The sequence below is a fragment of the Cnephaeus nilssonii genome (genome assembly GCF_951640355.1).
Source record: "Cnephaeus nilssonii genome assembly, chromosome: 3".
NCBI classification, from domain to species: domain Eukaryota; kingdom Metazoa; phylum Chordata; class Mammalia; order Chiroptera; family Vespertilionidae; genus Cnephaeus; species Cnephaeus nilssonii.
In genome coordinates, this window is record NC_137074.1 from 74,391,085 (window position 1) to 74,417,862 (window position 26,778).

A 26,778-nucleotide genomic window follows, 5' to 3' on the forward strand; every position below is an offset into this window, starting at 1 on the left:
TTGCCTCAGTTCCAAGTCAACAGGCCACTTTTATTAATTGATTTGTGATTATTTAGTATTTCATTTGAGTGAAGTAATCTAAAGTTACCAGAATAGGATATACAAAGACAAATAGCATTTAATGAAGCTGTTTTATTGTGGATGCTTCTTTACTTTTGTTTCAAAAGAAACCATGTGAATAATATGAGCTTTAGGTAATTTGAAACTGTAATAATTAGTTATAATTTTATTTTACAATACTCTTAATCAATGTTAGCATTGTTTTCTTTGGTAGGGATTCCCTTTTAAAAAAATTAAATTCATCTCATTTATTGTAGAAATGAAAAATTCATGTCTGTGAAGCAATTGGACTTTATGCATCTATTTACATTTTCTCTAATAATAGTTGTTTCCTAAGATGCAAATACCATGTTTAATTAGGAAAAAAAAATTCAAAGCTTTTAGTTGGAAAGTTTTCAAATTCAAATACTTTATACACAAGTTAAAAACAATACAATGGTAATCATATTTCACAATATTGACACATTGTTATTTCTTCTATAAGAACAGAGAAATAGTTCTTGCTGGATTTTGGACATCTTTCATCGTAACAAAAGTAGTCAAATATAGTATCATGAATATTTCATATTTATGCATGCATTTCTTCTTACCAACCCTTTATACCCACTTTACTTTGAGTTCAAAATCTATGATAATATCAGAGAAAGTAAATAAGTTCACATTTTTAATGGAGGAATAAAATCAGAGGTCTTCCTCTATAACAGTGGTTTTCAGAGTTCAAAAAATATAGCAATAATCTTTTTTGCTATATATATTCAATTATAGAATGCTAATACATTTTGAAAAAAACAACAATAAAAGCAAAGTTATATCCTGCCTGATTTCCTCACTGGCACACCCTGATCCGTGAGAAACCTGGGGTTCTACAAAGCAATATGAAAACCACTGTTCCAAAATAAATTTGCTTTTTTGCTTGTTGTGATAGAATTGTAACTATGTTATTTTCTGCTTATTCTGAAAACTAAAATGGTATCCATGTCCTTATCTTCCTTTAGTATTTTCTCTTTTATTTTCTTTGCAATAAAATTATTTGTGTAGAAATAAATTAAAATAAATGCCTTTGTACTATGACTTTATTTGAAAGTCTAGTGATAATTCAGGGTCCCTTTTAATCTGAATCATATTACTCTGAGAAACTCATGGAAATTTGAAAGAGGCTAGCTAGGGTGGTTTTGCTCCAACCACCATCTTCTCTCTCTGAGGTAATGGTGATTGCATCCTTGCAATTACTGAGGTCAAAAACATGGTGTAATTCTTGACTACTGCCTTTCTTCCCTGCTCATGTCCATTTCACGAGGAAGTTCTTTGATCTCTGATATGTCAAGAAACCAACCACTTCTCATCATTTTTGTTAGTATCTCCTTGTACCAAGCTACTGGCATATCTAGTATCAATCATTACATTGCTTTTCTATAAATTTTCTCCAAAATAACCAGTCAAAGATTTATGATGGCTCAAAACACTGCAGTGCTTTCCCATTTTTCTGAGAATAAAAGTTAAAGTCCTTGCAATGCGAAAGTCTCCAGAGGAGGAGGAACCAAGATGGCGGCAAAGTTAAACAACTAAACTGCCGCCTCGCACAACAATTTCAAAAATACAACTAAAAGACAAAATGTCTACCACCCAGAACCACGGGAAAGCTGGCTGAGTGGAAGATTTACAACTAAGAAGAGAAAGGAGCACAAACGCTGAAAAGCTGAGGTATGGAGGCACGCGAATCGGACTGGTGACTGGTGACTGGGTGCACGGCTTTTCTTCAACCCAAAGGGAGACAAGCTCCTGATCGCTCTGAAATCCAGTTTCTGGGGACTCGCGGGGGACCCAGACCCCTACGGGGAGAAGCTGGACTCTCTCCCTTCGGGGCGGAAAGTGAGAGTGACTTTTTTGCAGAGGTGCGCCCAGCAATCAGTGTTTACTGCACTGGAGCATGGGATGCGGGGACTTGGAAACGCGGAAAGACAGAGACGGCTGATGGCAGCCATCAGTGTTTGCCACGCCCTAGCCTAGTGATGTCCAGAGGCCCCGCTCCGCCCTGAGACCCCGCCCCGCACATTCTACAAACTAGCCCAGGCTCCACACAGTGGCTTTTACATATAAATGGCCTGTTCTGTAGCAGCTTAACCAAATTAACTGCAGCTCCAGTCAGACTGCTCCAAAACCACCCAAGCAAAGAGGAGAAAACTATAGTTCTTTCTGTAGCTCCTGCTGGGGGGCCTCAGATAGTAGCTGACCTGCACCCCGTTGGAGATTCAGAAACTAGTGTATCTAGTAGTCGATGTGAGATGACACCAGATTTCAACCACTCTCATAAGGAACACATTCAAGAGGCAGACTCAGTGAGCACCAAAGCCCTACTGTGTCTCCAGCACAGCAATTCTTCCTTTATAGACACAGCGGGTCCTCACAGCCAATTGGCCTGGAGGTCAATTCCTCCCAGTGACACCAACAACAATCAAGACTTAACTAAAACAAGGCTGTAAACACAGTCCACAAAAGGGTGCACCAAGAGCGTCCACCTCAGGTAACTGGGAGGCTGACCCGTTAAACCAATAGGACACCTAGTACACAAAGCTACCCAACCAACTCAGGGAAGCAGCGAAAATGAGGAGGCAAGGAAACAGATCCCAAACGAAAGAAATGGAGGAGAACACACGAATGGACATAGAGTTCAAAACCACGGTTATAAGGTTTTTCAAGAATTTCATGGAAAAGGCCGAAAAATTTAATGAGACCCTCAAGGATATGAAAAAGGACCAACTAGAAATGAAACATACACTGACTGAAATAAAAAATATTATACAGAGACCCAACAGCAGACTAGAGGAATGCAAGAATCAACTCAAAGATTTGGAATACAAAGAGGCAAAAGACACGCCTCCAGAGAAGCAAGAAGAGAAGAGAATTCAGAAAGTTGAAGATAGTGTAAGAAGCCTCTGGGAAAACTTCAAGCATACCAACATCAGAATTATGGGGGTGCCAGAAGAAGAGAGAGAACAAGACGCTGAAAACCTATTTGAAGTAATAATGACCGAAAACTTCCCCCACCTGATGAAAGAAATAGACTTACAAGTCCAGGAAGCACACAGAACCCCAAACAAAAGGAATTCAAAGAGGACCACACCAAGACACATCATAATTAAAATGCCAAGGGCAAAAGACAAAGAGAGAAACTTACAAGCTGTAAGAGAAAAACAGTTAGTTACCTACAAGGGAACACCCATACAATTATCAGCTGATGTCTCAACAGAAACTATGCAGGCCATATGGGAGTGGAAAGAAATATTCAAAGTGATGAATAGCAAGAACCTACAACCAAGACTACTCTACCCAGCAAAGTTATCATTCAGAATTGAAGGGCATATAAAGAGCTTCACAGATAAGGAGTTCATCACCACCAAACCAGTATTATATGAAATGCTGAAAGGTATTCTTTAAAAAGAGGAAAAAGAAGAAAAAAGTAAAGATAAAAATTATGAACAACAAATAAATATCTATCAACAAGTGATTTTAAAAGTCAAGTGAATTAAAAATCTGAGGAACAGAATAAACTGGTGAACATAATAGAATCAGAGGCAGAGAATGGGAGTGGATTGATAATTCTCAGGGGGAGAAGGGTTTCTGTGTGGGGAGTATGGGAAGAGACTGGACAAAAATCATACACCTATGAATAAGGACAGCAGGGGGGAGGTAAGGGCAGAAGGGGGGTGGTAACCGGGTGGTGGGAAGATATGGGGGGGGGGGGAAGGAGAAACAATTGTAATAATCTGAACAATAAAGATTTATTAAATTAAAAAAAAAGTCCTTGCAATGCTTATATTAGTTCTTCAGAGAAACAGAACCAGTGTGTGTGTGTGTGTGTGTGTGTGTGTGTGTGTGTGTGTGTAGTTTAAGTAATATTTATCTTATATTATAAATATATATTTATCTTATCATAAGGAATTGGCTCTTGTGATTATGGAGGCTGAAACATCCTATAACCTGCCGTCTGCAAGCTGGTGACCCAGGAAAGCTGATGGTGAAGTTCAAGTCCACGTTTGCAGGTCTGCAAACAAGAGAGCCAATGATTTAGGTTCCAGGCTGAGGGCAGAGAGAAGGAATTCTCCCTTCCTCTTCCTTCTTTCTATTCCGATCCTCATCAGATGAGATGAGGCCCACTAATGTTGGGGAGGGGAATCTGCTTCACTCACTACTGGTTCAAATGCTAATCTCATCGGGAAATAATGTGAACCAAGTATCCGGGTACCTCAACATCCAGCCAAATTGACACATAAAATTAACTATCACAATAGTTTACTAGGTTCTTCCTAGACAAGCCCCCAAACACCTCATCTTGTGCCTTCTGTCCCTCTCCTCAGCTGCACTGGCTGATTTACCTTGAACACAACAGGCATGCTTACATTTTAGGGCTTTTGTATTGGCAGTTACCTCTTATAGAACATTTCCTTCTCAGGTGTCTGCATTGGTAACTCCTTTGCCTATATGAAGTCTGCTCAAAGATACATTGTCACTGAGACTACCTCGATGACCTTATTTAAAATTGCAACTTTCCCCTCTTCCCTGGAACACTTTGTGCTCCCTGTTCCCTTTTATCTTTTCTACCTTTTTTTAAAAACATAACGTCTATCAACAGTCAATGTAGTATATAATTTTATTTTATTTATTTATGTCTTCTTTTTAGGATGTAAAACTGAAACAGAATATTTGTCTAATATATTTGCTAGTGACTCTAAGCACCAGAAAAAATAGGGGGCGGGGCACTTATAAAGGGCTTAGCAAATGTTTGTTAACAATAAATGAAGGGACACATGAACTCACATATAGGTAAAATATTCATTTTAATTGTCTCTTAAAACAGTTGTCATGCCTTTCTAAATTCTAATCAATTGCTTTTGAACCAAAGGTAATGTACTTTCTTGCAGCATTAAATAGTTAATCACTGCTGTAGACTACCATTCATGTCAGCGTTATAACAGACTAAAGCCATGGGCCAGTGGTCATTTGGCTCCTGTACAGCCTCTTTAGCACAATGGAATCTGCACATGGCTCACTGGAATAATGAATGGAGTGACTGACTTTTTTCCTTGTTTTATAGTAAAAGCTATTTTTAATAACTTTGGCTACAAATCATAAGAGAAAATAACAGTCACTAACAAAAGATATGTATTCATTTATTGATCTTTAAAAGAAATACTGAATAGGTTTACTGTCTTAATATGTCACAAGTGAATGTAAAATATTAATTTTAGTCTGAGTTGAGCTCATTAAAACAGTTCCCTAGTATTATGACTGTTATTCAAACAAAACATTTTTCCACTAACTTTTATACTATTCAATATTTATTCTTCCTATAATTTCTATGATGGTTATTAGTACCATTTAGCTAATGCATGGTGATAATATTATGTAAGAAACATAGAAGCGTGGAACAGATTGACATATTTCAGAGGGAAGGTGGGGTTGGGGAGTGATTAACTGGAGAACTTATATGCATATTATACATAGCCCATGGACACAGACAATGGTGTGGTGAAGGCCTGGCAGGGGATGGTACAGGGTGGAAGGGGTCAGTGGGAGAAACAAACAAAGGGGACATCTGTAATACTTTCAACAATAAAGATAATTTTTTTTTAAAAAAGAAAGTTTAAATGATCTTTCCAAGGACAAATGGTCTGCTTCAAGAATAAAATTAAAGAAAGATTTTTAAAATATGCGCATCTGTCAGACTGTAAATCCTTCTCCTCATCTCAAATGTCTTAATATTGTGTATAGTTGTTTAAACCATTATAAGTACTTATATTATATTTCCTCCTTTTTCTAAACTGCCTGAACATGAAAAATGTAAACTAAAGTTAAAAGGCAAGAAAAAAATCAGGATTTAAAATATGAGAAATAGGTTTTGAGTTTTAAGTGTTTTGGCTTTTTTCACATGGCAACATTATTGCCCAACTGTGAGGTTTTTTGTCATAAAGTTTGAAAAGGTTACTGCATGACCACTCAAAGGAAGTATAAAACACTAACCTCTGCTTGCATTTAGAACAAGAAAGCTATTCAATATATTTCACACTCTCTCCTCCACTTGCCTTCAAACACAATAATCTGGATGGTTCCAACATAAATTTTATTCTATGAATATTTCTGGAAAGAAAGTGTAGCAATATCAGGCAACTTCTGCTTAAGGGTGACTTCAGTTCATCATTCTTCTATTACTTTTTCTTGTTTTCTGACACAGGTATTATTTTTACAGCAGGTCTCTGTGTAAAATATTACTGCATGGGCACAAAGTAAAATGCTCAATAAAGCCATTTGATTTTGACTTTTGATGTGAGTCTACCCATGAGTCATAATTTCCTATTTCTTATTAGATAAAGAAATCACTGAATATATACACATGAGGACTCTCATATTTGCCTGCACACTGGCATGGTTTACGTTTTATTTTCCTTGGGATTTTATTGACTATAAATATTCAGATTCTCTGCTCCTTCAAAACAACCATTTATTTTTATTTGTTTTACCTGTGTCAATCATCGATTTCAAATCACCACTAGTCCTTTTCCAGTTGCTCTAATAATTCTTGACAACTCACAGGATGCTTTTCTTTTTACCTGGCCTTAGGGATGGTTCTGAATATGTTTAATCAATATTTGTCTTTCTTTCATGTATTTTAGTAATAGTTTCAAGATTTCTTATTACATAAAATATACATTAGAAAAGTATTTGCTGAGTTTTAATATTATTAGCAAGTTAACATTCTTTGCTTAAGATAATTAGAAAAACTTTGTCATCTCAATTATTTTTACATAAGTAAATTTCATCTGGAAGCATATATAATCAGTTTGTCAAAATTAATAGCAAAAACAAGATTATCCTGCAATTAACCTTATTTTTGAAAAAAAACTTAATATTTCAATGACAATAAAGTAAGAAATGGATTATTATCTTCAGTGTAGGGAAACTTAATCTATTTTTAGTCAAATGTTGAAAGAGTATTTTCACTTCAATTAAACTAAATCCCTAAATTAATAAGAATATAGAATTCTAAAGTTGAATGAGAAGTTCAAAAGCAGTAACTATAAAAATAATTAATTTAAGGGAGAGGTATCAGGGGTTCAGTGAATTAAAAATATGTGTTAAAGATCATAAATCTAGTTAAGGGTGAGAGGTGGAACACAAAATAGTTCATCAAGTTTTTAATTTGTGGATGTTTGTTGAATGACCCTAATCTCCCTTAAAATATTTCAAAATAGTAGGTCCTATTATTAAAAACAACAATAGTGGTTTCAGTCAGCCAGTGGTTTTATTTTGTTTATTTAAAAAAATCTTATAATATAAATTAGGTTCAGTAATGCACAGGATTCTTATATGAACTCCCTAATGTATTTTTGCAAATTGCACATACCCAGATAATAACAACAAAACATTGGCATATTACAAACACCTCAGAAGTGCCCTTATGCTCCATCCATTAACAAGCTCTCCCTCCCCCACCAAGAGCAATTCTTATCCCAAGTTCTAACATTACAGATTAGTTTTTCTTATTCCTGCACTTTACATAAATGAAATGATGCTGTGTGTATTCTTTGATATTTGCCTCTTTCTGTTTCTCAAATTCATCCATATGTTCTCATTGTAATAGTCTATAGTGTGAACATATCAAAATTTACTTATTCATTCTGTTTGTTATGCTTGTTTGGGTAAATTATATGTTGGATATGTAAATAATAAATGCATATATATATATATATATATATATATATATATATATATATATCTCCTATCTAATAAAAGAGTTATATGCAAATTAAGCATCACTCCACTACACCCACCAGTCAATCAGGAGCGAGTATGCAAATTAAACCAACCAAGAAGGCTACGGCCACGAAGTGAGCAAGAGGCATGGGTTTCCCCGGCAATGGAGGAAGTCAAGTTTTCCGCACACCCTGGCAGGCCCAGGCCTCCACTCAAGGCTAGTAAGTTTCAATTATAGAAGATAAATAAATCCCAGATAACAGGGCCTCTGCTTGGGTCAACGGGGAGGCATGGCTGCCTTGCAAACCACCACAGGCCTCTCACCCAGGCCACCACACATCCCAAGGGAACCCCCACCCTGATCCCGGACACACTTCAGGGCAAACCAGCTGACCCCTACCCATGCACCGCCAGGCCTCTATCCTAATTAATAAAAGAGTAATATGCAAATTGACTGTCACTCTAACACACAAGATGGCTGCCCCCATGTGGTCAAAGATGGCTGCCCCCATGTGGACACAAGATGGCCACCCCAAGATGGCCAGCAGGGGAGGGCAATTGGGAGGGACCAGGCCTGCAAGGGAGGGCAGTTGGGGGCGATCAAGTCAGCAGGGAACGGCAGTTAGGGGTGACCAGGCTGACAGAGGAGGGAAGTTGGAGGTGACCGGGCCTGTACAGAAGGTCAGAATGGGGGCGGGGGGAACCCAGGCCTGCAGGGGAGAGCAGTTAGGGGCAAACAGGCTGGCAGGGGAGCAGTTAGGCATTAATCAGGCTGGCAGGGGAGTGGTTAGTGGGTGTTCAGGCTGGCAGGCAGAAGTGGTTAAGGGTAATCTGGAAGGCAGGCAGGCAAGCATTTGGGAGCCAGCAGTCCTGTATTGTGAGAGGGATGTCTGACTGCCCGTTTAGGCCCGATCCCGGTAGGATCGGGCCTAAATGGGCAGTCAGACATCCTTCGAGGGGTCCCATATTGGAGAGGGTTCAGGATGGGCTGAGAGACACACACCCCTGTGCACAAATTTCGTGCACCGGGCCTCTAGTCTGTGTGTGTGTGTGTGTGTGTGTGTGTGTGTGTGTGTGTGTATTTCTGTTCAGTATTGTTATGGGCTGAATTATTTATCCCCTCCCCAAAATTCATGTGTACAAGTTTTACCCTCTAGAACCTCAGAATATACATATTTGAAGATACAGTTTTTAAAGAAATAATTATGTTAAAATGAAGTCATATGGGTGAGTCCTAATTCAATATAACAGCGTCTTTATAAAAGGAGAATTTGGACACAGGCAGACACAGAGGGAAGACAATGTAAAGACTCAGGGAGAAGACACACATCTATAAGCCAAGCTGAGATCCTTCCTCATGGATTTCAGAAAAAAAAAATCAACTATATAAAAAGTACTAAAAATCAACTCTACTAGAAATCTTAGATTTCTAGACTACATAACTGTGAAAAAAATAAATTGTTCTGTCATTTAAACCTAGTCTCAATACTTTATAATTAATAGTATTTGTAATTTATTGAGACCATTGTCTCTGGTATATACTTTGTTTTGGGTAGCCCTACGTAGCAAGCTAATACAAGTATATTCCTAAGAAAGGAATTGCTGAGCAGTGTGTGTCTATGACCAAGTTTAGTGTCAAAGTTTTCTAAAGTGATCATACAAATTTACACTTCTAGCCATATATGAGCATTCCATGTGATCCAGAACTTCTCCAATACTTTTTTGTTTTTATTAGGGTGACTTTGGCTCACAAAACTATATGGTTTTCAAGTATAGAGTTCAATAAAGCATCATCTGTACACTGCAAGGTGCACCTATTGCCACAAGCAAAGTCTCTCTCTGTTCCCATTTTCCCACTCTTTGCCCACCTCTACCTAGCCCCCAACCCCCTTTCTCTCCGGCTATCACCATACTGTTGTTGGTCTATGTAATATATATATATATATATTTTTCATTGCTTAACTCCTTTACATTCTTTCAAATCTACCACCTAATTCCTAGTGTTTTCACTTTCACAAGCACCCCTCCCCTTTGTCAGCTGTCAATCTATTCTGTGTCCATGCACCTGTCTCTGTTTTGTTCATTACTTTATTTTGTTCACTAGAGGCCCGGTGCACGAAATTCGTGCACGGAGGGGGGTTGTTCCTCAGCCCAGCCTGTACCCTCTCCAATATGGGACCCTTCAAGGGATGTCCGACTGCCCGTTTAGGCCCAATCGGGCCTAAACGGGCAGTCGGACATCCCTCTCACAATCCAGGACTGCTGGCTCCCAACTGCTCGCCTGCCTGCCTTCCTAATTGCCCCTAACCTCTTCTGCCTGCTAGTCTGCTCACGCCCTAACCACTCTGCTGCCAGCCTGTTTGCCCCCCACTTCCCTCCTCTGCTGGCCTGGTCACCCCTAACTGCCCTCTCCTGCAGGGTTGATCACCTCCAACTGCCCTCCCTTGCAGGCTTGGTCCCTCTCAACTGCCCTCCCTTGCAGGCTTGGTGCCTCCTAACTGCCCTCTCCTGCTGGCCATCTTGTGGTGGCCATCTTGTGTCCACATGAAGGCAGGATCTTTGACCACATGGGGGCAGCTATATTGTGTGTTGCAGTGATGATCAATCTGCATATTACTCTTTTATTAGATAGGATAGAGGCCTGGTGCACGGGTGGGGGCCAGCTGGTTTGCCCTGAAGGGCATCCAGGATCAGGTGAGGGTTCCCTTGAGGTGTGGGACGGCCTGAGCGAGGGGCCTGTGATGGTTTGCAGGCCAGCCACACCCCCTGGCAACCCAAGTGGAGGCCCTGGTATCTGGAATTTATTTTCCTTCTACAATTGAAACTTTGTAGCCTGGAGCGGAGCCAAGCCTGGGGCTCCCTCCGAGGCCGGCAGCCATTTGTGTTGGGGTTATAATTGAAACTTTGTTGCCTTAAGCAGGTGGGCCTGGCCAGGGTGTGTGGAAAGCTTTGCTTCCCCTGTTGCTGGCGGCAACCCTGGCCTGCTCTCTCAAGCTCCATTCTGCCGCCATTTGTTTGAATTTGTTTACCTTCTATAATTGAAACTTTGTAGCTTGAGTGGAGGCTTAAGCCTGCAACGGCTGGCAGAAAGCTTGGCTTCCTCTGTTACCTAGGAAACCTTGCTCTCTGTGGCTGTAGCCATCTTGGTTTGGGTTAATTTGCATGCTCGCTCTGATTGGATGGTGGGCGTGGCTTGTGGGTGTGTTGGAGGTATGGTCAATTTGCATATTTGTCTATTATTAGATAGGATTATATTCCATCTACAAGTAAGATCATATGGTATCTGTCTTTCTCTGACTGACTTATTTCATGTTGCATAATAATCTTCAGATCCACCCATGCTGTTGCAAAGGGTAATATTAATTAATTAACTAATTCATTATTTTATAGAATAATAGTAGTCCATCTGTATAAATCTACCACAGCTTTTTTATCCATTTGTCTACTGAGGGGCTAACCTTGGTTATTGTAAATAATGCTGCAATGAATGCAGGGGTGCCTATATTCTTTTGAATTAGTGTATTAGTTGGGATTAAGTGGTATCTCCTAGTTATATTTTCCATTCTCATGATTATAAATATGGAGAGCATTTTCACATGTTTATAAGCTATTTTGATGTCTTTTTTGATATTAAGTATCTCTCCAATATTGTGGACTCATCTGCATGTCTTAAATTTAAGAAACTTTAACTCTAGTTTCCTTACTTTTCTGAGCTATAATCTTTTCATATCTAGCCTGCTGTCGGCTGTACAAGACTAATCTTTGTCAAAATCTCCTATTTGGGAAAGACAAGAAAGTCTTAGTTAATAACTTTTGGTTATGTTTTATATTTAATATCACTCATTTACAGAGTTATTAATTTTATTTTTTCTGTATTTTTCATACTATTACCATGTATTTAATGAAATATTTAACTATTATAAACTATTCATCATTTCTTGCTTAAAAAGTGTGCTTCTGGCCCGGCTGGCATGGCAGTGGTTGAGAGTTGATTTGTGAACCAGGAGGTCAGATTCGATTCCTGGTCAGGGCACATAACTGGGTGAGGAGTGCAGGAGGCAGGCAATCAGTGATTCTCTCCCATAATTGATGTTTCTATATCTTTCTCTGTCTTCCTTACTCTCTGAAATCAACAAAAATATTTTTAAAATGTGCTTCTCTCAAGTGTTGCAGTCTGCTAAGCCTTTCTATGAATTAAAGTCACTGATCTTCCCTTTTCAGTTACAGAAGATTTGCAGCATTTAAAAAGAAAAGTGCTTTGTTTAAACTTTTAAATAACATAATCATTATTATAATTTGTGCTAAGTCAACTAAATAGCTTCAAGATTAGAGATGGCTGTGGTGTGAAATAAATGCTTTTCTTTGAGAACTGTTGGTTTAGATATTTGTAAATAAGCAAATAATAATTTAAAGTTTTTAATATGACAAAGATTCAACATTTATCAACTTTTGAATGATTTATAATTAATAGTATTTGTAATTTATTGAGACCATTAATTTTTCATGCTATGGTAAATGTTTAAGAAGGGCAGTATTGTTCTGAAGTTTTTCATTAAAAATTAGAAAATACAATGTAGACACAGAATACTTGGGTAAAACAACAGGAGTCTAATTTAAAAGCAGTACATATATTTGTAAAATTATACTCATAATACGTAATTTATTATCATTACTCTAGTTCTCAAAAATATACCAGGTTATATCAGAGAATTGTTTATCCTTATATAATCTCTACACTGTATCCTAGGAGATTATCTAAATAGTTTATACAATTTTACTTTCTTTTCCACTTAGTTGTTTCCTCTAAGGAGTACTTTGATTATTTTTCTAATATAAAGGTTTTGTATTTTATAAAATATCTAACAAACTTGTTTTCTAATTGGAAAAATGTCCAGAAAGCCATAAGATATGTGTATTTTTTTTTTATTGTGCAGATTTTGGTTCAAAAGCACAAAGGAACTAAAATTTGCTTAGATATTTTTAAAGATGAACAAATAGCATTCCTTGTCTATGTAGCTACAATTTTATTGCTGTCATCATATCTTATTCTTTACTATTTCATTGTATTGGTGACCATGTAAAAAGTTATTATGGTAAACAAATTTAATGAAAAGTATGTAATGAGCTTTGTAAATTGTCTGGGAAATCTTTTTCTCAATATATAGTACAATATATAGGTTTATAGGAGTGGAGTTTTTTATGAGACCCCTTTACCCATCAAATCTACCACCTAATTTTAGTGTTTTCTCTTTCTCAAGGATGAGAAAAACTAGATTTATTGTCTAAATTCCAGGTGCTGGGTAGAAATACTGGGCTTTAAAAAGTCCAAATATTTTATGGTGGTTTATGTTATACTTCCTTCTTCTGCTCTGCTGAAATAGCAAGTAGCTTGTTGTATGGAGTTCTGAAAAGTCCCACTAAGAGAATTGTAGTACAGTAGCTCAAGGTGCTGAGGTAAATACATCCTTCTTTTGCAATTAAATATAATTTCTTGAGAAAAACTTTTGTTTTGCTATTGGACATTGGTAGAAACTGATTATTAACCATGGGATACCAAATAACCAGGATCCTTGATTTGAATTTTATCAACTGGATCTTTTATAACCCACAAAACCATAATTTTCAGTGAAAGTAGCAGTGCTCATTCTTAAAGAAGTTGTATATTTGATATGAGACCTGAATAGTTATGAAAACTCAAGTAAATTGCATTAGCAAGTTTTTCATATTTCTACAGTAGCCATTTATGTTTCATTGCAATTTCTCCCTCAAATTCTTATATTTCATGGGATGTTTGCTATGATCAGTTAGCAAAGGGAAAAAATGGCATATTAGCTTCCATTTGCTTAGTGGTATAAAGCAATTAAAATTTGTTATCTTACAGCTCTGGAGTTCAGAAGTCCCAAATGGTTATTACTGGCCTATAAATCAAGGTGTTCAGCAGGGCTGCATTCCTTCTGGAGGAATTAGGCAAGAATGTATTTATTTGCCTTTCCCAGGTGCTAGAGATCTCCTAAATTTCTTAGCTCCCAGCCCCTTGCTCCATCTTCAAAGCCAGAAGAACAGCATAGTGTCTTCAAATCTCTCTGACCTTCTGGCCTCACTTTTTCTGTTAAAAGGACTGTTATTACTGTTATTATTACATTGAGCTAACTTAGACAATCTAAGATAATTTATTCACCTCAAGGTCAGCTGATTAGCCAACATAATTCTATCTTCCACTTTAAGCCTCCCTGGCCATATAACATAATAAAATATTCCAAAATTCCAGATATTAGCATGTGGATATCTTTGGTGGCCATTATTTTGCCCAACATAGATGGATTTGCCCAAACTTCTGGTACCAGTCAGAAGTAGATTGTCAAAGTAATATAGTCACTTTCAGGTATGGTCCTTAAATATAATGGTAAAGAGTATCCTCCCAGTAAGAATTTAAAGCAATATATTTTGTTGTCACAGTATAAATATATAAAGGGCCAGATAGATGTATAGTATATATTTGTGGACAGTGGTTAATAATTTTTCCATATGATCATGGATTTAAATATTACAAGATTAAAGGATTAGTAACAAATTAATCAGAGGAAGAGATGTAGATGAATCTTTCAAAATTGGCAGAGAATAACAATTTTTGTGTCTAGATTAAATAATAAATTATTGTATCTATGCAAAATATGCCATCAATAATTATGCAATTTTATTTTTACAAACAAAATATATGAAATATTAGCATACAAAGCATCAGGCAGTGGAAAATGGTCATTCTAGAGAGACAGAAAACCTAAAGTTCTACTACTGCTCCATCCTACAACATAGAGGAAATATCATGGCCAACACGCAGGTAGAGCTTTCTGGATTTCCTAAGTTGTGGAGACAGAGCTGGGAGCCCAAGATATCCAATGAACAAAGAAGTTGTAAGGCATAGCAAAAACAAGAGAGTTACCCAGAGTTTTACCTCGAGATCTGTAGAGAGTCCCACTTAAATGTTCAGTTGAGTACTAACAAAGGAGTACATATGACAAATAATCAAGGCTAGGAAAAATATCAAACCCTGAAAAGACTAGAGGAAACAGTGTCTCATCCAATATAATCAACCTGATATCAGTTACAAGAACCGTTTCCCCACTGTAAAATAGAATTATTTCAGCATTGCTAGTCTCCACTGTACATAGGATGGGCATTTATCAGTGCATTAAACCAATCAGCCTTGTTGCGAAGTAAAGTAATCCATGTTGTTGAGTTCATGAATAAGTTCTCCCCTCTCTGTTGCTATGGTCACTTTGCATGAAAAATGCCTGTACCTAATAGCCAGGAGGAAAACCTCATAAACCAGTGGGCATTGATTAAGCTACTAGAATTGTCTTGTCTAAATAGAGGAAAAGGAATAATTTAACCATAAAACCCTAGAATAAATGTAGCTTTGATCCCACCAACAAAGTTTAAAGCCTACACCAAGAGGATCAACATGTTTCCAGGTACCTGATTATTTCTTTACGGAAAAATATCTGGTAGTACAGAATGAACTTTTTAAAGATTTCAAAATAGTGAAATAAAATCTCAACTATTTTTGAACATGTGGTATTGCTATCATTACAGCTTTAAAAAATAATAATCAATTGCCTTCACATCGAAACCTTAAATACACCCACTAGAATATATAATAGGAAAAGTCCATTTACAATAATGTCTAAGTCTAAGACTGACAAGAAAAATATAATCCTTCAGTATATAATGTTAAGACAGTCTCAAATGTAGATTTAACAATGGAAAATATTATATATTAGCTAGGGGCCCGTTTTGCAGGAAAAATCCTGCAAGACTTCCTGCCAGTTTCCCTCCCGCTACCTGCACCTCTCCCACCCCTCCCACCTCTCCAGCTGCGGTGGGTGGGGCACGCCCCGCCCACCCCGCCCCACCCACCTCCACTGCTTCATGGTCCCCTGAGCTGCTGCAGCCACTGAACGCCCTGACCTCATGGCCACTGCCGTCGCCACCTCTGTGGCCATGCGCACCGCTGCCGCCGCTGCCTCCATGGCTAGCCCCCCCCACCCCCACCCCTCCCCCCTCCCCCCCCCCCCCCGCTTCCCTGACCCGCTGCACCTGCTGCTGCCACCCGCCACTGTCCGCCTCCTCTGTGGCTGCACGCGCTGCCTGCGCTTTCCCTCCAGCAGCAGCCTTGCTTTCTACTTTCCCTCCCTATTCCTTTTATGGTGTCTTCAGTCTTCACTCCTTCCTCCCTCAGTGTATGCAAATTAGCCACCATCTTGGTTGGGTTAATTTGCATACTCGCCCTGATTGGCTGGTGGGCGTGGCTTAGGCATAGCAAAGTTGCGGTCAATTTGCATGTTACCCTTTTATTAGGTAGGATGACTACAGTATCATAAAAAATATCAGTTCTCTAAATTATAAGATAAAAATATAAGGCAATCCAAATTGAATACCAAACAAATATTTTGTTTTAATTTTGTTTTCTATAAAAGATAATTGATACTAAAGTACATATGAAATAGTAACAGGAAGAAGAGCTATGAGTCTCCTTGAGGTGGGGGAGGAAAGCAACAACAGTAGAAGGAATATAATCTTATGAAGCATTAAAGTCTACTACACAGCTTTTATATTCAAGACAGTCCTTACAGCATTTAAAGAGATATAGAGATCAAGAAAGCAAGCTACAATGGACTAAGAAAAACCTAGAATTAGACCTAAATGAGTATAAAATTTAGTCTATGATAAAAATGTTAAACCAATGGTGGGGACTTGACCAATTACTAAGTAAATGATGAACATTTAAATAAATAAAATTAGGGAAATGGGGAAAAAAAAAACTATTTGGAGAATAAAAAATAAAATTGGATCAATACCCCAGACCACCACTTGCTTTAAAAGGCAAATATTTTTTTCAACAATAAAGAATTAAAAAAATAAACGGAATTTTTTTTAAAAAATGGTAGCCCGAAAAGAATATAGATATATTGACTTTTAACCACGGAACACAGAAATCAAATTATGAATATAAATCTAGGAACAATAAATGAAAGATTCATGAAGTTCACTTTGTGAAATCAATACACTCTGTTTGGAAACATAAAATCATAATCAAACTCAACAGACAAACATCAAGTTCCAAAATGGTGGAGGAGTAAGTGGAAGCTACATTGACACTTTCCCAGGACCAAACTGGAATTACAACTAAAATATAGAAAAATTATCCTGAATAATCAACTGAAGACTAGCTGGAGAGAACCCTGTAAACCAAGGATGGAGAGTGGAGACCTCATAGAGATGGTAGGAAGTGCAGAGGCACAAAAGACCTGGCTGGGATCCGTAGACAGCAGCTGAAGTTCTGGAGGGATATTTGAGCTGTGGGCAGTTCCCACTGAGAACACTGGGGTCTAAACCCAAGCTGGGATGGCCATCCCAGAGCACCAGAACTGAGAAAAGTGCCCAGAAAACATCTGACTGTGAAAAGAAGAAAGGTTGCTGTCTGGAGCCATCTCCCACTCCCATTTCTAGTTTGATGTTCAATTATTCAACAGTAATATATATATATATATATATATATATATATATATATATATATATATAAAACAACACTTCTTTGAATGCCACTTTCAAATTACATTAGGTAATCTATTAATTCCATTTTTTCCTTGGAGAATTTTCAGCTATCATCATCCCCCTTAGAGAAATAATCATAATATTTACTTGCTAAGTCTTCTGCACCAATATACTTATGGAATATACTTTTTCTACTCCTATTAGAAGGTCTACTCAATGGATCCCAGGTCTTCCTCTTCCTTTGGTCTACTTCCTTGTTTTAGTGGAATAAAACCTCCTGGAGTTTTCTGAGAAAGAGTGTATTTGAGTCTTTGAATGTCTGAAAATGAATGTGTTTATTATTTAACTTTAATTTATAGTTTGGCTCATACAAAGTTTTACAGTGAAGCATAAAAAGCCAATTGGAACCTCTGTGACTATTAGCAGGATTTGTTGACTGGTGGTCCTCACTGTGAGGTAAGTGAGAATTGCTTGTTTCAATTTAAAGACCATTTTTAATTCACATTTTTAGAAATTTTCTTTCTTGCTGTTTAAATTCTTTAGAAAAAAAGAAGAAAAGTCCTCAAATCTCCAGTGAAGGAAAATGTGTAGGTATCAGGATATTTTTTAAGTAGTTGGAAGAGAACTAATAGCAACCACTCTTTATAGATTGTTTCAATCCATTTTCATAATATATCCACTCCCCATTTCAAACTGATTTTCATTGCCCTGATTTGGAAGCCAGCTAAAATATTCCCCAGAAGTCATTCTTAGCATATATCACAATCACCAGGAGGGCTTGTTAAAACACTTTGCCTGGACACATTTTCAGAGTTTGTGATTCCTTCGTGGTGGTGGTGCCTGAAATTTGCTAACAACTTGCCTGGTGATGTTGCTGGTCCAAGAACTACTGTGATACAAAAGGCTTGGAAATATTACATATTCTTTCAATGAAATATGTATAATATATCTTTACACATAATTCTCATTATAATTAAATATAATAGCACAATTTGTCAATCTCATGTAATCCCAATTAGAGATCATTATCTGTACTTTTAGGGCTCTTCAGAAGAAGTTTGAACAATTGTCTCTCAGAGTACCCAGATTAGGAGTAACTTTATCATGGATAAAGGGCTTTAGCAGCGTGATTACAACTATGAGCTCTAGAACCAGGGATCTAGGATTCCTCGTCTGTGGGCTTAAGGTAAGTAAGCCCCATTTGCTTAAGTTCTATCATCTCCTCTGGAAATATCAATATCTCTTATTTTTTATCTTATTTTAAAAATTTCATCAGATAATAGATGAAAACCATTTATTGAGAGCTTGACCCACAGTAAGCTCTAAATGTATTGTGTGTGTACCAAGAGCCTTATCATCTCCAATGAACTGCTGCTATGACTAATAAAAGGACCTGGCTTTCAGGGGCTGACTCACCTCTAATGCAAACCTTCAGCAAGTGTAATATCTGCATTTGAGCAAATATGAATATCATGATCCTTCTGGCTACTGGGACACAAGAAATAACATCCTTTGTCCCTGTCTCAGAAAACTTGTGTCTTCTGTCAGCAGTAATGAATGTGTGGCAGCTAAATATTTAGCTTGTAAGTAGAGGAAAACCCAAAATGTTCCCATACTTTTAACAGTTTCTTTCTTTTTAAAATTTAATGTTTTAACAGAGAGGAAGGGAGAGGGATAGAGAGTGAGAAACATTGATCAGCTGCCTTCTGCACACCTCCTACAGGGGATGTGCCCGCAACCCAGGTACATCGCTTGGCCGGAATTGAACCTGGGACCTTCCAGTCTGCAGGCCAATGCTCTATCCACTGAGGAAAACCGGTTAGGGCAACAGTTTCTTTTCTTTTCTTTTTTTAATCCTCACTTGAGGATATTTTTTTCCTTTTATTTTATTTTATTTTATTTTGTTTTATTTATTTTTAGAGAGATAGTGGAGTGTGAGAAAGAGAGAAGCATCAATCTGAGAGTGGCACATTGATTGGTTGTCTCCAGCATACATGCTTACTGAGGCCCCGGATTGAGCCTGCAATCAAGGTACATGCTTTCGAACCTGACCCTTCGGTCCTAGGACCAATGCTCCAACCACTGAGAAAACCCTGCCAGGGCGTAATAGTTTCTTTGAATGCTGGTTATCCTTTAGTTGTACCATAAATTTAAATAGACTTAAAAGAAAAAATAACCCTCTATATGCCCTGGCGGATGTGTCTCAGTTTTTTGGATGTCATCCCATGTACCCAAAAGGTGCTTGTTCAATTCACAGCCAAGGCAAGTGACTAGGTTGCAGGCTTGATTCCCAATGGGGGCATGCAGGAGGCAGCCAAATAATTTTTCTCTCTCGAATCAATGGCTTTCTCTCTCCTTCTCTCTTAAATCAATAAAACACATTTTAAAAAAGTAATTAAATAAATAAACTTCTATAATATGAAATTACAAACCACAAGTTACTTTTTATATGTACATATATATGAGTTTTTACATCCTTTAAATCCTAGGTAAGATTCTGTAAATATTTACCAAGTTTAATTTTTTAAAGATTTTTTTTGTACTTGTGTGACTAAAATATGGTCTATTTGTACATATGGTTTTGAGGTTAATATCCTGAAAATGGAGGTTACCAATGCAATTCAATCTGATTTCTTTTAAACTTCAATATCTGTAAAACTAAGGTTGTTACTATTTCACAAACATCTTCCTTTGCAGAGGAATGAACCCATTGCAGACTAATTTGGTTTGAATAATACATTTAGTTTTAAAATCAGTGCTGCTTTATTTGTGGATAATTTTCTTGTTACTAGTGTATTTTTCTCATTGGTGTTTGGGAATACATTATTCCAATAATTTGTAAAATGCTAAATTTATGTATCTCAAATAAAGCTGGTTTCAATATGGTGGGTTTTATGTTCAGTCTCAAGAGGGTAAAATTAAAGCAGTTAAGTTCAATGTTTGACAAACTATTTTAAGTAGTTAATCTTTTACTATGGGGGGCAAATTAATATCTCTTTTACTCTATTACCCCTTATTTTGAAAAGCTTACATTTATCCAAATATTTGTTATATTCTCTACTAGTGTCATTTGGGAGGTCAGAATTTGACCCAAATTGGTAAATTGTCTTCACATTGTGTTTTGCAAATAAACAAAGCTTTTAGCATGTCTGCTGTAAATCAAATATTTCATGATTTCCTCCCATTTCACAGTAAATCTTGAGACTCAAGTCAAAAGCATAGCTTTTATTCCTTCTTCATTATATTTGACCCCTATTTTGAAAATTATCTTAATTTTATTGATTACTTATTATAGGGAAATACTCAGTCCTTAATTTAATGTATTAAAAATTAATGGAGCTGAGGACAATAGCATTGATTAGCCACTAATATTTACATAACATACTGGCCACCAAAGTGATTTTTTCTTGTGTAAATTCTTTTTTTAAATTTCTTTATTGATTAAGTGTAAATTCTCGACTTTAGATTCATTCTCAGCCAGGAGTGTGAAACCAGGAATACAAATTAATTCATATCTGAGGTTCAAAACTTCCTCATTTCAAGCCTCAAAATTCATAGTTGAAAGTAGTGAGGCAAAACTCCATGCTGGTCAAAAAGAGTGGAAACTAATGCAGTAGCATTAAGGATTTAGAAATATTGACACCATTATTATGAGCATTTGTGAGCACAAAATTGACTTTATGCATTAGTCTAATAGTGTGTAGGTGTGATTTTAAGCACTGGAAAATGCTGCCAATGGTTAGGTGGGGTAAGAGTTCTTTACCCACAAAGGCAGGGCCTACTGAAGGTAAAGAAGACTGAAGAAGGCTAAGTAATGGCCTGGTTCTAATGGAACTACTAAGGTGTGGAAGTAAATACATATTGCTCTGAATGGAGGAGGCATATTCTGTGGTGGGTGGGATGTACAATGGAGCGACCATATAGAGTTCAAATCCTGTACAGAGCCCAGCAGTTTCCAGAAGATACAGCATGGAGCCTAACAGAGGCCTGGTGAATGAAACCTTTGGGCTTGACAAGAACAGGATTCTTGACAAGGGCCAGAGGCTTCCTCTTTTCCAAGCCTCTGGGGAAATGATAAGGAAAAGAGTAGCAAAAGAGACAATGGCTTATTGTAAAAATATATGAGATTATTCCTAATAATGGGGGATATTCAATAAATGTTAGAATTGTAAGGAATTATGAGATGTTTTCAAATCCACACATATACACCAATATGCACCTCACTTATAATCATGTTTGTACATTAGTTAAATAGTACTGCCCATAGGATATAAATAAGCAATACTATTTCTATGGGACAAGCATGGTGCTAAGCCTATTTTTCTCAGATATTCCTTAGAATCACCATTGGGGAGATTTAGTGATGCCATTACCCTAGACCAGTGGTCGGCAAACAGAGGCTCGCAAGCCACTTGCGGATCTTTGGCCCCTTGAGTGTGGCTCTTCAACAAAAACCAGGACCTGGGCAAGTCTATTTTGAAGAAGTGGCATTAAAAGAAGTTTAAGTTTTAAAAAATTGGCTCTCAAAAGAAATTTCAATCATTGTACTGTTGATATTTGGCTCTGTTGACTAATGAGTTTGCCGACCACTGTCCTAGACACATAAAATAATTGCCTTTGCTTAATTCAAGTTGCCAATCCTCTAGTTTTGATATGGAGTAAATGATTCAAAGAAATTCAAGTTCATGGCAGAGTTTCCATTGGATAAAAGGGATCACTGTGGTCCATGGATGTGGGAGTCCTGCCATCCTATGAATACTAGCTGGAGCCTGGAATGCACTGATGTCATGCACATGTCATGGAACACTGCTGAAGCCATAGCGATGACTTGCATCATAACTGCCCTGGTGGTGTCCTAGGCACTGGTCAGAGCAGTGATTTCTGAGAGGATAAGTCTCTCAAGTGACTTGTTATTGATTATAGTTTGTTTATATTAATTGTACTTGCTGTAATTTCATTCTTTATCATCACCAACTGACATTCTGAGAGTAGAGTTTCGGGGAGAAAAGTGCCTGATTTGAGTGATCTTTACAGAGTTGAACCATGAAGCATAAAGAAAAAAAGAAACATCTAGAAAGTGAGTATTTCATAAAAACTGCAAGTATTTGAAGAGGTATGTGTTAAGCACATCCTTGGGGAATAGGATAACCAGGTACTGTTTTCTAAAGAGAGAGAATCCTAGTTGTAATGAGGAAGGGAAGGAAAGAGAGAGATAGGTGAGGAGAGAGTGACAGAGGGATAGGAAGGAAGGGAAAGGAGGAGAGATGAAGGCAGGGATGGGGAGTGGGAGAGAGATGGAGACACAGAGAAAGTGATAGGAGGGGGAGGGTGAAGGAGAAGGAGGATAAGGGAGAGAAAGGAGGGGAGGGGAGGGAAGGGGAAAGAACTATGAACACTTAAAACTGGTTGTGTAGGGATTAGAGTATAATTTCAGAAAGAATTTATTTAACCAGGGGTAAAGATGAATTATTTTTTTAGGCTATGAAGATGTAAATGCTGGGCTCCTATATGAAATGTAAGAAAAAAATGGGGCACGCGCGCACACATTCACACACACACACACACAACACCTTTTAACAATGATGGTTTAATTAAGGAGATATTTTGGCTCTTTCTGGAAAAATGGAAATCTAAAATAGTTTGGTTACTATGGAGATTGAAAGTAAACAAGTAACCACTATGAGGAAGAACCTTGCTCAGTGGTGGGAAGAAGACAGAATGGAGCCAACCCCAAAGTTCCAATGGTAGCTCACATTCCTAAGAGGACTGATACTTCCTTTTAAAAACATATATTTTCTTAAATTTTTACAGAGAGGAAGGGGGAGGGATAGAGAGTTAGATACATCGATGAAAGAGAAAGATTCATCAGCTGCCTCCTACACACTTCCCACTGGGTATGTGCCTGCAACCAAGGTACATGGCCTTGACCTGAATCGAACCTGGGACCTTTGAGTCCGCAGGTGGATGTTCTATCCACTGAGCCAAACCGGTTAGGGCAAGGACTGATATTTCTAACTTGTTTGGGATTTCTGCAAACTCCAATGAATCTTTGGAAAAGGCTGTATTCATTTCACTTTCAAAAAACAATAGTGCATATTATATATGTTATTGAACATAAACTATGAGACATGGAAAAATACAATCAAACCTATTCACATATACACACATACAGAACATTACACACATATAGAACATAAATAATCCAGGGAAAATAGATATTAACCTGACATAATTGCCCACTAATTATGTACCAGGTCCATTTATTTATTTATTTATTTTGCCTCTCAAAAACACATATCTCTACTTCATTAGAATAGATTAGTATTCAGTGACTAATAAAGAGATCTATTTCTTGCTTATATGACAAATTGGCATATATATGCAGGTCACTAGGGCAAGTCTCTTCCATGAGGTAATTCATGGGTCTGAGCTGATGTAAACTTTGTTATCATTAACATGCAGCTTTCAAATAGAAACCCAAGATATCAACATCCCAGTAAATTAGGAAAAAGAAGAGCATGGTAGAAGGGGCTTATGTTTCCATCCCCCCTCCACCAGGCTTCCCCAACTTCCCCTTCGCACTCACTCCACCTTCTCTCTGGCCACCATAACACTGTTATAGTCTTCCACAGGCTTCTAAATTTTCCATGCTCCATTTTGTCTGTACCATAGAAATTTCCCTGACTCTTAGCACACTAGATGAGTATACATGTTTTTAATTTTTATGTAAGCAGAAGGGCACAATATAAGCTTTGATTCTGGTTTCTTTCTCTCATCATTATATTTGTATAATTTATTCATGTTGCATGTGACTTTAGTTTGTTCATTCTATGAATATAATTATATTCATTGCATGAATATAATTTCTTTATCGATCATACTTTTCTAAGCATTTGGTTGCTTTCAGTCTGAATTACTTGAAAAATTGATGTTCTGCGAATTATATTACACTAGAGGCCCAGTGCATGATTGAATCATGCACGTGTAGGGTCCCCTTCACGCTTTCGCTTTCGATCACGGGGGAGCTGGGTGCCTGTCCGCTGGTGCACCAGGCCTTTCAGAAGCCTCCGCCGGAGGCTTCTGAAAGGCCTGGTGCCTGAGCAGACAGGCACCCAGCTCCCTCGCTTTTGATGGTCCCTGGTGGGATGTGAGCTCGCTGCCCCAGAGGCACCTTCTGTGCCGCAGCACAGCCATGGCACAGACGCTGAGCTCGAACCGCCTCTGGCGACGCGAGCTCAGCGTCCCGCCGGCCCAATCGGCCATCCCGGCCACCCCGAGTCCCGCCCCCCCCCCGCGCCTCCTGACCAATCGCGGGCATAGCGAAGGTATGGTCAATTTGCATATTTGTCTATTATTAGGTAAAATGTGCTTTTCAATAAGGACATTTTTGTTTGGTGAATATTTAACAGACAGCTAGTGCTTAGCTTGCATATTCTATTGTAGCCCCTTTCAGAGCTCAATTTTTCACCATTTGCTTTCTAAGGCAATCTCATGTTACTGCACACCTAATATGGACACGCATCTCTCTGCCATCTTTTTCAAAGCACAGGTATTTTTTCTCTAATACAACTTGATTTTCACATCCTCATGTTCTTTAATTATTCCCTCACATTACACAAATACATTAATTCCACTACCTTTAAAGGGAATATTCTCAGTAATAACATTCCATTATTAAACTATGTCATATGTAAAACACACACAAATCTATCAGTATTGGAAAAGCAATGTACACACATAAATATGTGCTTACATAACACACAGAAACAAAGGATACATACCATCCACAGTCACACAAAATTTATCCCATATTCAAATTTTCAAACAACAAATTAGTCACACATTATTTAATCTTAACCCAATTTTAACCAATAAATTATGAATTTAAACACCAAACACATTACATTCCCTTTAGAATACTGCTAAAATGTGAATAATATATTTACCAGAAACATTCATAAGAGATGAATATTCTTGAAACAGTTAAATAATGAGAATTAAGTTTTGTTAACAATGAAACAGGAACAGTGACATGAGAACAATGAACACTTAATTAATTAAAAATGATCTTTTTACATATCTCTATCTATGTACCTCAATATGGATATCAATATAAATAGATAGACATGCAGAATGTTTCGTAAAACTTGCACCACATATTCCCTAATGGTACAATTTTTTCATGAGAAAATTGAATTGATATCCACATTTTAGTTCATGCGTACCGTCTTACAGGCATACTTCTAAGTATATGATAATCCATACACATCAACAGAAATATCACATAAAATGTACCCAATACCAGTGACATCCACCAAACACTGTTTTAATAAGTGTTTATTTAGAGTTTAGAGTAAATGGAATTTTAAATGGGAAAGCCATATTAATTTGTATAAGAACCATTATCATGTGTGGTAATAATGCCTGATGTGTAATGTCCACTCAGCATGTAGTTTTTCAATTAACACAGAACCCCCAAAATGCCTCATCTCAATGTGCTTTTTTTATTCCATTGCCCAGGACCTTGTCGCACTCAAGATGTGCCAAAGCCTCAGTCATTTATGGAGGCCCCTGGCTGCAGTCAGGCAGCAGGAGAAAATGCATCTACCTCTGAATATTTCACCTGTGTCTCTTCATTCTCCAATCTTCCCCATCATGATGAGGACGGTAAGGAATATACAAAGGCAGCATCTGAGCTTGGTCAAGAGATGTAGTTCAGCTGCTCAATCCAGTCTCTACTGATTTCACTTTCCCATCAAAAACAGGAAAGGGGCCGAAACCGGTTTGGCTCAGTGAATAGAGCATCGGTCTGCGGACTGGAAGGTCCCAGGTTCGATTCCGGTCAAGGGCATGTACATTGGTTGCGGGCACATCCCTGGTAGCGGGTGTGCAGGAGGCAGCTGGTCAATGTTTCTCTCTCACTGTTGTTTCTAGCTCTCTGTCCATCTCCTTTCCTCACTGTAAAAAATCAATAAAATATATTAAAAAATAAAAAACAGGAAAGGGATTGAGGGCAGACAGACTAGTACTAAGGCTTCTGCAGAGGGACAAGTAGGGAGTGTGCCTTCAACACAGAGCAAGATCGCTCAGCACACATTTCCAACATAACAGCACTGGGACAGCTGTGGCTGAGGTGGTGGACAGTGCTGATATGTGTTTACAAATTTACTCAGAACCTGCCCCTCAGGTGAGCACAAACTGATATCCTCTTCACACACTCACACATCTGTACTCCTTCATACCAGGTAACTCACCATTTCTCCTTTTAAATTATTCTCTCAAATACAGAGGGCTTCATTCCACACCTGTCTTCCCATTCTCTAGTAGCATTACCTAGGTACACTCTTACCTTGATTCCTTCACACTCACCCAATTACATACTAAGTCTAAAAATATTTACATGCAATCACACAG